The 14,118-nt window shown below is 47.5% G+C and overlaps 1 protein-coding gene across 2 annotated transcripts in view; it reads right to left on the bottom strand.

Moving 5' to 3' along the window:
• RIN2 (Ras and Rab interactor 2) overlaps positions 1–13,918 on the bottom strand; it is a 227,069-nt gene extending 213,151 nt beyond the window's left edge. Inside the window, exon 1 of one of the 2 annotated variants that reach the window (XM_019653108.1) lies at positions 13,550–13,918. The gene's annotated coding sequence lies outside the window, so the exon portion shown is untranslated. Of the gene's footprint in view, positions 1–13,205; positions 13,298–13,549 lie in introns of those variants that run through there. The other variant, XM_019653105.1, reaches the window with a different exon arrangement.
• Positions 13,919–14,118: the final 200 nt, after the last annotated feature.

Raw genomic sequence — 14,118 nt, 5'->3', positions numbered from 1 at the left:
GAACCGGGGCCCTCTGGCATCCCAAGCCAGTTCTTAACCAACGCGCCACTCGGCCGGCCCTCCATGATGTTATTTTTAATAGCAACTGCCATCAGAATTGTATTACTTGGAATTTTGAAGTTCTATTACTTATCTCTCAAATATAGTCATTTGGTCTCTGGCACAGCCTAAGCCAGCAGGAAGGAGAAACTGTGGTTCATTAAGCTCTGACCTCTCAGGGACCCTGGCAAGATCGCTGAAACCAGTCCTGGTGGTTTAATGGACGCCACATTGCCAAGCCAATGGTCAAAAACACCCCCTTCGCTTGTCTGTTTCTTTAAGCCTTCCGCTCCCATTCTGGTTTTCCCCCACTCCTGAGAGACTGCTAAGGACCCCCTGCCCTGGCAGAACAAGGCAGGAGAAAGGAGGAAATTCCTATTAGGCACTCTGACATGAAATAACGATTTCCTACTGAGAATGCCCAACTGTTTTCTGACTGTGTGCACACTGGTCACAATTCCTAGACATTTGATCAGTCTCTCATGTTACTTTACACCCTGTTATGGGTTGAATTATGTCCCCCCCAAAAGACTGGTTGGAGTCCTAATCCCCGGTACCATAAAGAATGTGCCCTTGTTTGGAAATAGGGTCTATGTAGATTTATTTTATTTTTATTTTTTTTAAAGATTTTACTGGGTAATTGGGGAAGGGAACATTGTGTGCATGCACTCTAACCAACTGAGTCATCCAGCACCTCGCGAGACGGTTGCAGCTCAATGGCCCATGTGGGAATTGAACCTGCGACCGTGTTGCTCAGAGCTCGCGCTCTAACCAACTGCGCCACCTGGCCAGCCCGGGTCTATGAAGATTTAGTCAAGTTCAGATAAAGTCGTTAGATGGTCTCTAATCCAATACAATGAGTGTCCTCATAAAAGGAGGACATTTGGACACAGACATGCATGGAGGGAAGATGATGTGAAGATATACAGGGAGAATGCCATGTCAGGATGCAGGCAGAGCCTGAAAGGATGTGTCTACAAGCCTGGTGCTTGTAGGATCGCCTGGTGCTGCCAGAGAATAGGAGACAGGCATTGAACAGTCCCTTCCTTACCGCCTTCAGAGGGAGCATGGCCCTGCCCATACCTCTAATTCAGGCTTGAGTCCAAGTGCGGAGCCTGACAACCTGGAAGAATGGAGCACCGTTTGCTGAGAATGGGGGAAATGATGAGAGGAGGAGAGGAGCAGGGCTGTGGAGGAAGGACAAGGAATTTATTTTGGACACGTTTGGTTTGAGGATTCCTACAAGACCAAGTGGAGATACCAAAAAGGCCACTGGATCTATCTCCAACAGCGTCTGTAGTTCAGGTAAGGTCCCTGATTTGCGGACCATCCGCACACAGGTGGTATTTAAAGCAGGGAGACAGGATGAGACCACCTAACATAAGTATCAGCAGGGAGGAGAAGAGACCTAAGGATTAAGCCCCAAGGCCCTCAGAGGTTTCGACGTTTCAGGATCAAGGAAATGAGTGGGAGCTAGCAAAGGAGGCTGAGAAGGAGTCCCCAGTGAAGTAGGAGGAATAAGAGAAGGCGTGGTCTCGGAAGCCAAATATTTGTAAGAAGGGAGGGCAGGGACCTGTATCAGATGCTGCTTGAAGATGGAAAGATATGGGCACCAAAAACTGACCACGGGATTTGGCAACATGGAGGTCATGATGACCTTGACAAGATCAATTCAGGATGTAACATCTTGATGGGAGCGGAAAGAATGAAAGGAGGGGAACTGGAGACGGGGAGCACAGACACCCCTGTGAAGAGCTCTGTTGTAAGGCAAAGTTGAGAAGAAGTAGGAGCTGGAGGTAGGTAGGGGTCAGGGGAGTTTCTCTAAAGATGGGCGATAATTATATCTGGATGGAAATGACCCAGTAGAGGGGGAAAACTGGTTTTCTGGGACAAAGAAGGAACAACTGCTGGAGTAATGTCCTCAAGTATGTGAGAGAAGTCAGGACACACTGCACAAGTGGAGACCCCATAGAAGAGCACAAGTGTTTCATCCACTGTGGAAGGGGAGGCATAGCATGTGGGTACAGGTGCACGTCTGCACCTGTCTTTAAGGTGGTTTTAAGGCGGGAGTGATGGAAGCTCTGATTAATTCTAGTTTCTCAGTGAAATAAGAAGTAAGGTCCTCAACTGAGAGTGAAGAGGGTGGGAGGACGGGGGAGGTTTGAGAAGGAAGGAATTAGAGTGAAATAATAACCCAGGGCATCTTTTTTTCAAAACCCATTAGTAGGTTGTAAAATCAGTTTCAAAGGTTGCCATCAGCACATTTTAAGTAACTGAAATAGGATAGGATCAGAGGTAAGAGAAAAGGAAATATCAGAGTAATAAGCGTTAGTTCCTAAAACTTTATTTCACTCCTATATATATGAATGTAATAATAATAAATGGCTGTCAAAGACTGATATGAAGAGGAGAGTGGATGGACTAATAAAATGAAGTAGAACCCTTTGAGATGAACGGCCATGAACCCTTAAAGTGCCCATGGTTTTCCAGGCATGTCCATCTGCCTGGTGAAGCACAGACTAGAGGACATGTGGTCTAGCCAGGGTTGACTTTAGTCAGGGGAGTTCCCTGAAAGAGACCAGCAAGAGAATTAAGGTTTATGCAAAGAAAGGGTTATAATCCCAGACCATGGAATCTGAGGTGAGAAGGAGACAGGTGAGGATGTGACTTGAAAGAGGGACAGTGACCAGGTGGCAGGGTCAACGGATTATAGAGCATGGAGGTGGCTAAGCCAAAGCAACTCAACAAGAAAAACAAAATTTCACAGTTCCTTCTCAAGACTGAGGGCAAGGCGAATTGTGTTCACTCACCAAAGTTCATTCACAGAAATTTTCTGTGAAATGGTTTATTGGAAAAGTGCTTTATCAGTCAGAGGGCTTTCTCTTTGCTTCTGTGCTGGGCTTTTCATGGTATATAAAAAGGTTTGAAGTCAATAGGTGATATATGTTCGTCAACTTTCCCAGAACTAACCAAAAAGTGTTTTCCTCAAAAGCAGTTTTGTTAAATTAAAAAATGCTTAATCATGTAGTTGTACAGTGCCTTCTGTTCAGTCAACCTTCAACAACTATTTTGCTATGTTTATTGATTTTTATCTTTGTTTCTAGAATGATATTTATTTTATCAAAGCATCATAATCCTTGAGAACTATGAAATCTTGGTTCTTATGCCATGTTCATTTTCTGTCTATTGAAGAATTAAGTACAGCTTTCCCTCAAGCCATCCATACTTTTACTACATCATCTTCCATGGGATGCACAGAGAATCCCTCAGAATATTGAAGACCAAATAAGACCAAGAAGTTTAAATAGACTCATGGTGAAATAGTAGCTAAAATGTTACCCTTTCCTCTTGTGCTGTTCATTTTCTTTTATCGTTATTGTTGATAATTTTTTCTCTTGTAATTATTCTTTTAATGGTTTCTTGATTCTTAAACTAAATGAAAAATACCTTAGAAAAAACTTAAAGAGATTAATTTCCACGGTATATCAAGAGTTCAATTTAAACCATGTTTAAGATAACATGGTCCTGACATGTTATTCTGGCTTCTCTGTGTCAGCCATTATTCCAGGTACAGTATGCTCTGAACAGCAGATGCACAGGATTCTTACTGGTAGTATATCACTGGCAGGATCTTCATGTTAAATTGCAACCCCCTGGTAACAATGAGCTTCATCTGAAGCGTCCTGTGATTGGTAGTTCGAAACAATCACATTTTCCACCATGTTATGCTTCCACTGGCAGGGCCTATGCAACCTACCAGAAACAGGGAGGGAGCATGCCGACAACTATGGCACAGAAAGGATGGAGGTGGGAGGTGCACACACACTCAGGGGCTTACATACATTTAGGAATGAAGACTTCACAAACCACTGGCCTGGACAATGAGGATGTATATTGCCGTTTCCTAACATGATTAAGAAATTCTCCTTCAGATCTTAATGTTCGCTGGTCTCCGAGACCTAGGGTCTTCAATGTCATCCACTTCACACCTCCTCAGTTACTCTTCAAGGAACTGGGAACTAACAATAATAAACAAAGAGCTAACTATTTCTAAGGAGGATATTTACATATTTAAACACATCCTGTGATTATAGTGAATATTCTGTAAAGTCTGAGGGCATAAAAATCTGCAGCAGAATTGTGGGAAATAAACATGGCCAGGAAGCATCAAAGATGGTTTCTGGTGGGCCAGGGTGACCACCAATGGGGACAATAAGCCATGCATGTTATGGCTCATGGCAGAGGGTCAGTAAGAAACTCCTGTTCCTCACACCATCACATGAGGTCACAGAAATAAAGGACAAATTCTTCCTAATTGTGTGACCTGCTGGCTTCTGTAACATTGAGAATCAGTGTCCCAGACCTGGCAGATACCTGGTAACTCCTCAGATCCCTTTACCATTTTCACATGCATTTTCACTCCAGCACCCTGTCTCTCTGTGGAAGGACAGCTTTCAAGCTCATAGGACCTGCTTAGTCTGCATGAGGTGAGAGCAGGATGTGCTTGGGGCAGTCCTCCATCAAAGAAAGACTAACTCAGGGGTATAACTACTCCAGTAAACTGGCCTCTGATCTGCGCACTCTGGTGGGTCCTGCACTGTCTCCAGAACTTTCCTGTGAAGACCTCCCTTATATAATGTAATAAACATAGGAGGCTAAGAGTCTACTTAAATAAAAAATAGGGTACAATCCCCTGCAGGGCCTGAGCATTCCTGGGACAGGGCTGTGCTACCCAGAGCAGTGGATGATGGGTTTCCCTCCCAGACCTTCCTCACCTCTCCACACTGATTCTTTAGCATATGACACGGTCTTAAACTGTCCTCCACTTGTCCCAGACATACAACTCTTGCCTTCCTCGTTGAGCTGAAAGATCTCAAAGGGTCTGGACCACATCTTCCTCTCTCTCCACACTGTGCAGAACCCAAGCCGGGAACCACATGTTCTGAGTGAAGCTGATAGAGCAGGTAGGAAGGTGGACATGAGGTGGAGGAGGAGGAACTAGGAGGCCCCCACAGGTAACTCAGTGGTGTCGTCAGCATCCTGTTACAAGCCCCCTGACGCGAGTAGCCAGGACAAAGGCTTGGGCTAATGCAAACACACTAGATAGAAAGGTGCAGAATGAGGAGAAAAACAGGAAAAGGGGAGGAAAAGAAGGATAACCCAGTCTACAGGATATAAGGCCGGGGTCCCAGAGACGTCGGGCTGCTACCCACCCTCAGGTCAGCCCACTCCATGCTCAGAGTGTACTGGCTTTGCGAATAAACGTTGCTGTCTGCTGCCTGGTTACCTCTGTCTCTTGACTGAATTCTTCCTTTCAAGAAGACAAGAATTGAGGAAAATCGTCCTTCCGGGTGACAAAGCCATAGTGAACAACACGTTCTTTCCTCAAATGCACCAGGTTCTTCCTGATTCTCCTTCTTTGCACTTGACACGCCTACCTGAAATCCACTTGTTGCTAGCTATCACCAACTAATGCCTCCCTCTGACAGATTCTGCCAGAATCCTTTTCTGACACCCAGGTCAGGATAAAGTGTCCCCTCTATATGAGACCACATCACCCTTAAATAGGAGGCGGTCACTATGCCCTCTCCTGGCACTCCCTCTTTGAAATGACTACACCTCCAGTAGGTAGCAGAGTCCTGTGAAGACAGAGTTTAAGAGAAGGGGATCACCCAAGCCAACAGTACAATGTAGGAGGTTAGTTGTATTGTTTAGATCATATGCATAGCCTAAGGTCACCCTGTACTGTTTAGGGAACGACATTACCTTAAAATATTAGGCATAATTGGGATAAGAGCAAAATTGTATGTAATACCGAGTACGAGTTAAGTATGTGTTAAGACAGGAATCCCAGAATACAGAGAAAATGGGGAGTGAGGGGACCTGGACGGATGGCCAGGAGAGGGCTAGAGAACTGCTGAGTCTCACTGCCACTGCATACATCAGATCTCACCCTACAAAGGGATAAGAAGCTTTGAAGAAACCACCCTAAATGGAGCACCTCCATGAACCTGGAGGGGAGCCTTCCTGCCTGCTCACTCATCCCTACTCATTCACTCCCTCCCTCCATCCCTTCCTCTGCTGCTTTGCTCAGGAGCCATGAAAACTCAGGGGCTGGGGGCACCTTCCTTCACGCAAGAGTGCAGCTAAGAGCCAGAGCAGCCCGTGTGGCACCCGCCCCACAATACCTGTGCTTGTTTAATAAAGAGATGGGGGTAAATATCTTTTTAAAAAAACTCAAGCCTCTGTCTTTGTTCTCCTTCAGATCCCTAAATTGCCAAGAGGAAAAACAATTGCAAAGGAAACTAATAAACTTTAACTAGGGGTTTTCAAGTTCAAACTCTGCATAAGACTGTCTCCTGAGTCAAGTAGTAACCACACTGTCAGGTCCTCACCAGCATTTGTCAGTATCCCCTGCTAGGCCGGAGGGCCCTTCCGGCCAGGAATTATACAGGGGCACCTAACAGATCACAAAGGAACCCTGGAGTCCCTGGGAGTCAGCCAGGATCCCACACTCTCCCAGCAGCACTGAAACCAGAAGCCACCCCTTCTCTTTAGAACCAGCCAAGTTAGTGCCTGCTTTCCCCAGGCATCCTGCTGACAGGTGAGTAAGTGTGGTCTGAATATGCACAACCAACACCTGCAGGCTTCCATTCAATTTGTAGTTTACTAGAAAAAGAATATCAAAAACTATCAGGTCTTCCCAAATCAGTGTCTAGGCTTAATATAATTCCAAACAAATCCCATGGAATAAAATTTCACTGGAAGAATTAATGGTGAATATTGCCAAGAAAATTTGGAGGGGAAAAAAAAAGACAGGTGAAGGGACAGAAAGTGGAGTACGGCCTGCCTGCCCTGCTGAATCCTGCATGTATTATAGAACAGAGCTGGAGAGAGGGGTTTATTCACCAAATAATGCTGGGCCTGGGGGTAAGCTAGTGGGGGGGTGGGGAGGAAGAATTAAATCGCATTCTTACTTCATAAACCACCTATCAAATGACTCCAAATGAATTTGAACAGTAATCAGTAAAACTGAAACTATAAAAACTAGGAGGAAATATAAATGGCTGGTGGTTTGAGGATGCAAGAAAGGCTTTCTGAGCACAGGAGCCAAGGGCCGGCTGAGTGGCTCAGTTGGCTAAGAGCTCGCTCAAGAGTTTGAGCTCTGAGCAACAGCGGTTCGAGTCCAGCCCGAGCTGAGCAGCCGCTGAGCTGCCAAGAGGTAGCAGGATGGCTCAGCTAAAAAAAAAAAGAAAAAAGAAAATGAGCACAGGAGCCTTAAAAAAATCCCAAAGGAAAAGTACAAACATTTGACTACACAAAACATTAAAGTTTTTGTATGACAAAAAGTCATGAACATTCAGCACTCAAGAAAAGGCTGGATAGTGAAATTAGGAAAGTTATTTAGATGCCACTTCACATGTTGAAGTCAGACAAACCCCAGACTGGTTTTAGGAAGCACGGCTTCAGGTTTTCAGGGCCGGGGAGCTTGACTGATTTCTGGGAACTCAAAGGTTCATGTGCAATCCTACCTGTGAAGAGACCCCTAGCTTACCATACAGGAGAGGCATCTGCCTGAATTTATTTTTAAAAAATATTCATGCAATCAAACCAGAGTTAAATGCAATGGGGCATTACCTATTTGGAAAAAAAAAATTAATCTTGATTTCTTCAATTAAAAAAACGTGCTTTAGTAAGCAAATGAAGTTCATCTAGCTAACTATTGAAACTAGCTAAATATTTGGATTTTTGTATTTTATATTCCTGACCAAACACATAAAATCATATACATGAAAACCAAAACTTACTAGGTTAACCTATTCAATTAAAATAGACTTAACTCGGGCCGGCCCAGTGGTGCGATGGTTAAGAGCTGGCTTGGGATGCCAGAGGGCCCCGGTTCGGATCACATATATGAGGGCCAGTGACACTGCCCTCTACAGCTAAGATGCTGAACAACAGCTCGACCTGGAGGTGGGCTGCCGTGAGTGGTCGGCTGCAGCCCCTGTGGCAGTGGGTTGCCATGGGCTACCGTGTGTAGCCAGCAGCCAGCGTGAGCGGCCATCCAGAAGCCGGCGACTGATCTGCCTCGCCCAGGAAGAGCACAATGATGGTGCCAACTTGGGCCGGTGAAGCAACAGTCCTCCACAACTAGACTGAAGAACAAAAAACGACAGCAGCTTGTCTGTTCCCCTTCCCCTAATTCCCCAGCGCTGTTCCCATCCCCCAATTCCCCAATTAAAAAAAAAATAGACTTAACTTGTTAAAAATTGTAAAGTACAAGTGTTTCCACCAAGTCTGATTTTAAAAATGCTCAACTTTTCAGAATTTCAGGGGAGAGGGGCATTACATGTTAATACCTTCATCATCTACTATCATGTGACCACATGTGATCAAATAAAAAGTATATGTAAGCTCACAGCAGTAATTAGAACACCATCTCCTGAATTTGTTTCTTATTTGGACACTATGAAGCTCAGCCACATCATTTAAATCAATCTTACAGATGGTTTCAAAATATAAATCAGCATACTTTGATAACTTTTCCTATAACTTTTGTGGGTATTCGAAGTTACTGATGGGAATCCTTGCCACAGAAGTTCCTTGAGCAGAATAAAGATGGGATGCCCGTAGCCTCATGCCCCACATCCCTCAAAAATCCAACTTTATTTTCTGAGAGTCTTTTACAAAATGACTGTTTAGACTTTCATAAAACCTTTAGCGAGTTTAAAAAGTTCCTACTACAACAATACTCTGTAATTTAATCATGCATTCATTCAACATTCGATAATGCTGTTGAGTAGGTTAGTAGCTGTATTAACTTGTGGGGTTCCAGTTACAGTCTCAGCTGACATTCCACACTTCTCAGGGATGATATTAAAAATACTTCACAACCTGGGATAGCCTGGGCCCTGACCAATCGTGGCAGATGCTGGCCATAAACTAGCAGGCTGAAAGCTCTGGAGGGTCCGGCTCATCAGTGCAGGCTCGTCCTCCCTGCCCCTGGATGTGGGCTTGCAGGTTTGACCCCTTTCTGCTCTGCCTGTGGTCTCTCCCTGGGTAAGTTCATTAACTTCCCAGCTTCGGTGTCCACAGAGCCCTAATGACTCCCTGTGTCTCCAGCTACTTATTGAAAATTTCTATCTGGGTAACATACAGGACTTTAAAAAATCACACTCGGTATTTCCTCCCCACTCTCTTCCTTGGCCACATATGCAGGATCACACATATGTATAACACACACACACACACACACACACACACACACTTCAGAATACCCACCACACCCCATATGAGAGGTCCATTTTCCTCAAAACATTCCTTTTGAGACCCTACCCTGTTCAATACAGATCTCAGGGGCTACTTACTTCTCACGCTTTGCAAAAATCTATGAAACAAATCTTGACATAAATTTGCTCAGCTCTGGCAATCTAGAAATATCTGCAGGTGGATAGTAAATTCACCCAGCCACGCCTCTCTGATCATGGTATCACTTCCCAAGGCTCCTCTGTTAGTCCACAACTCTTCTTTGAATCCCTGAAATAGGAACTTAGGCTTTCCCCATTCATCTCTTCTCTTAAATTCAAGAAAGTCTGAATAGCCAGGGTTACAGATCTATGAAAAGTACCTAATAGTAGGTTGAAGGCAAAGTCTTTTTTAAAAGTACCTGATTTCCAACAATGAGTGTATAAGAAGTGGGCGCTGCCCTCAGCAACTCTGTTCTGGTCAGAGGCACCCAGTGACTGTTGCTATAATACCATTTCATGAGCACACATTGACACCATCCACATGGCCAGCTCCCAAGGAGAGAGCAAGTGAGACAAGTGAAAACTCAGGGTGTATTTTCCCACTCAGTGGAGGTGATCAACCAAAATGTGCTGTCAGTACAAGAACCCCTAAGTTGCCGTTCCACATACACAACTGCATTTGTGGAGGCATTCTCTGGGAGGGTTCAGCAAGATCTGTCAGCTTCTGGGCAGCGTGAAGACAGCACTCTCTAGGGCCTGTATGCCTTGTTTACCCAACTCCTGGGCTCCCTCAGATCTGTTTAAACTCTGGAGAACTGCATCATGTTCATCAGGCGCACAGAAGCTGGCAGACCAAAAATTTACATTTACAAGGAGGGATTACTGTGCCTTTTTAATGTTCAGAATATACAGTTTTACTATTCTGAGTGCCAGTGTTCCTCAGAAACTGCCTAGATGTCAGAAGGTAAACTAAAAACTACAATAGTAGGGTGAACTAAACATTTCCCTTGGAACACTGAATCTAGAAGATGCTTCATAAGGGTGTTCTGTGGCCAAACGAAGTTGGCAAACATTCCATATTATGGCATCATCCTAAAAAGTCCCAATACACTTTGTAATGAAAAAGGCACTGAAAAGTCCTGCAGAGGAAAACTTGTTTAACATTAGCATTACTCTAATATATTTTGCCACTGTAACTCTTTAGAAATTCTTTAGCAAAGTTGCATCCTAAAGCACAACTGGGTAAATTCTCCTCTAGACATACACTGCATGTGGTGTGCCTCTGAGCACAGCCACCTCTAGAAAGTCAGCTGTACAACGCAATGATTACTGGACCTGGAGCCATGGTTCTGGCTTTGGTGCTTTGACCTCTGTCTTCTCACCTACCAAATGCAATTAATAGTATTGTTGTGAGAAACAATTGAGATATTATCTGTAAAAGCATTTATGAAGTGCCACAAGAATATGATTCTCTGCTAAGGCTATATATACTTCTTGCTGCGTAACTTCTCAAAATGCATTTACAAAGGGATCCTTTTGTTCATTTTTTCAATATCCATTCCTTGAGTGCTAATCAGTATGAGCTATGACCTAGCTTTTGACCTTAGGAAGTTCACAGATAGCGGGCAAGCGGGGTCCACTGCATACTGTTCATAAATAATACTCACACAGAATTCTGGGGTGCTAAAGGGAGTGCCTTACCAAGGAAAGGAGGAGGGAGGTCAGGGAAACTTTCCCAGCCGAAACTATTAGGAATCTTGAAGGATTATTAGGAGGGTTGGATGTGCAAGGGGAATGTAACATAATGCCAAAATGATATAACGTGGGGAGTATGTGAAGAATGGACCCAATTAAGATTGACCTACCAGTATTGCATGCCTTTTTACAGAGGAGAAATGAATTATCTGAGTCCTCCAAGCACAGGAAGAGGATTTAGCTCGGTAAGGAGGTTGCTTCTGGAGAGTGGAACTCCTCTTTAGAGTGGGGTACTGACCCTTGAATTTGGATAAGGGGAGGGGGGACCTTAGGTGGGGATAAAGGGGCAGCTGGGAAGTTATCTCTAAACAAGCACATACCATTGCCCTAGATCAGGGGTGGGCAAACTGCGGCTCGCGAGCCACATGTGGCTCTTTGGGTGCCTTCTGTCTCAAAAGTTTGCCTACCCCTGCCCTAGAAGAAGTCAAGCTCCTGCCATGGGCCCCTGCCTGGGGGCAAGTGTGGGCTATTTCAGGTCGCCTTCTCTGTTTAGATAATCTGTCTGCAGGAGAATGTCACCAGACATGGAGGTCCTGGTAGCAGGTTGAGTCTTCTCTCATGTCTCCAAACCCCAAAGCTACTGTCAACCACCAACCTTCTTCACCAGTCCCAAATGCAAGGGCCCTCCTTGTCCAGGCCCCTCCCAATTCCCAGTCTCCAAGTATCTTCTATGGAGGTGCCAGATCACTGAGAATTCACCAGTATAACAGAGACATATTGGAACCTGAGGCAAAAAGAAAAATGTGTACCTCTATGTACATTTATCAAAACATTCTCCCATATTTGAACTGGGTAAAACGCTAATAAAAGCTTTACTGTCCAAAAACATGACTATATATAAAGCTGGCATTGCCTAATCTGTTGCATGTCATTGTCAACCCTCATAAACCCCAAGTGGGGACTAATCATACTCAGAGCACTTGGAAATGACTGTCCCAATCGCACAGGATGCAGGGTCATATCATAACAACAACTCATCTTTATTTAAAATGTTGGTATTTTGTTCATCATGGAGTTTTTATATTAAATTTTATTTTTTAAAATACTGCATTGAAATACTATTTATCTTAACTTCTGAGAACCGTCAAGTGTTTATTTTTCTTCCAATATTTACAAAGCCCTGTTGGTTGAAGAGTGCTCTGTGGTTTCCCCATTGATGACTGCATGTTCCTAAGAAACCCCAGTGTGCCTAAAACCCTCAGGCCTGCAAGAAAGTGGTTTCACTGCGTGCAGGGTCAGTGTGTGTGTGTCCTCCTCCGCTGAAGTCGGAAAGCCCCAAGGATTTGAGAGCTCTAAGAGAGGAGCCTCTTAGGGCCCAGGGGGCCAGTCTCGTCCTGAATTTCTTGGCAACATATTACAGACTTCAAAGCTGAATTCTGCAAACCCTGCTGTCCAAGGGGCGTCGAGGGGCGCCCTGTGACGGGTGGGTGGACGCTGCACTGGTGGAAGTCGAGGCCAAGGGTGGAGGCCTCAAAGTGGGAAAGTGGCCCCATCCCTTCCCAGCAGGAACCCTGGGCTCCACCTCTGCCTGCTGCGCCGCCATCAATCACCGCGACAGCCCAGTGTCTCCCCTCACCGATCCTCCTGCCCGGCCTTCTTCCCGGAGGAGGAAATCACCGGCCTCAGCGTCTACCGGGTGCACGCGCTGGGCGCACGGACCAGTTCTGCGCTGGGCACCCGAGCTGTGAAATGCACCCCCCGCCCCGCCCGCTCGGCTCTGACCCGCGCGCAGTTGACACCTCGCAGACGTCTCCTCAGGTAAAACTCCACAAGGGTCCCTACCTCGAGCGCGCACGCACACACCCCCGCACCTCAAGGCACCGCGCCGGCACCCCCCGGCTGCCCCTCACCCCACCCTCGCAGAGGTCAGCTGAGGATACCCCATGACCCTAACTGGACCAGCGGCCGCCTCGCAGCGCCGGAATGTCACCCTGACCCTGTCTCAGCGTCCCCACTCCCTGGCGCCCCCACCCTCATCGATCCCTACGACTCCCAAGGACGCTCGCTAGTCCGCTCCTCCAAGTCTACACCAGAGCGGGAGGAGAACGTGAGGAACAGCACCCCGCACCTTGAATCCCGCAGAGCCCCCGCCCGCGCCCTGGAGTCTTCCAGGGCGGTGGGTGCCGACACGGGGGTGGGGTCTCCGCTGCCGCCGCCCCTTACCTCGTGCAGGCCCTCCCCGCAGGTCCCCGAGGCGGGGGCGACCGGTGGCTTAGCGGACGAGCGCGGGGCTGGGTTTCCCCTCCGGGGAGGAGCTGGAGGAGGAGGAGGAGGAGGAGGAGGAGGAGAAAGGAAGAGGGCAGGGGCGGAGGGGGTGGGAAGGGAAGGGCTTTGTGTCGGCCTTCGGCCCTCCCTCGACTCCAGCGCTAGCCATCCCCCACCCCCAGCACTCCAAGGAGGGTGATCTGAGGGGGCGAGGAAGGCGCCTGCGCGACCCGGGTCCCGCCACCCCCTCCCCTGGTACCGCCCACCCGTCGCCCCTTGGGATGTGCTGCCTCTGCGCTTACCCGGGGACCTGGAACCCAGGATACGACGCGGGGGAGCCGGGACCAGAAAGTTTATCTAACCCGGAGCAAACTTGGTCGGACCGGCTCCCAACCCGCCTTGGCGCCGCCGCTGGGCTCTTCTGCACTCCCGGGGGAGGACTGGAGTTTTGTTCTCGGAGATTCGTCCGGGTCTCCTTTCTTGCCACTCAGCGCAGGGCAGCACAGACGCGCGCGCCCTGGTCCTGGGATGAGCCCGCTGCCCAACCGCAGACCCCGGGCTCGGCGCCGGCTTTCAGCCGCGATCGGAGTTCCGCGCAGGCTGGGCCCTTGTCCCGGCTCGGACCCGCACTGGGAGCCCTGGCGGCCGCCGCGTCCTGGCTGTGGGGTGTTTTGCTTCGTCCTCTCTGCGAAGGGGGCCGCCCAGCCCCTCCCGGGCCTGGGGGGAGTGAGAGTAGCGGGGAGGCGGGATGTGGTTTGGCTCTGCCCTGGGAGACGTTTATTACCCCGAGGGAAGGCGACTGGGACGGCCAGGGAAACTGGGAGCTGCGTCCGGCTCCCTGCCAAGCACCGAGTCAGGCCGGTCCCTGGTG

Source organism: Hipposideros armiger, unplaced genomic scaffold (assembly GCF_001890085.2).
Source record: "Hipposideros armiger isolate ML-2016 unplaced genomic scaffold, ASM189008v1 scaffold_195, whole genome shotgun sequence".
NCBI classification, from domain to species: domain Eukaryota; kingdom Metazoa; phylum Chordata; class Mammalia; order Chiroptera; family Hipposideridae; genus Hipposideros; species Hipposideros armiger.
The sequence above is the reverse complement of the archived record's forward strand: the minus strand, read 5'-3'. Positions and strand labels throughout refer to the sequence as shown.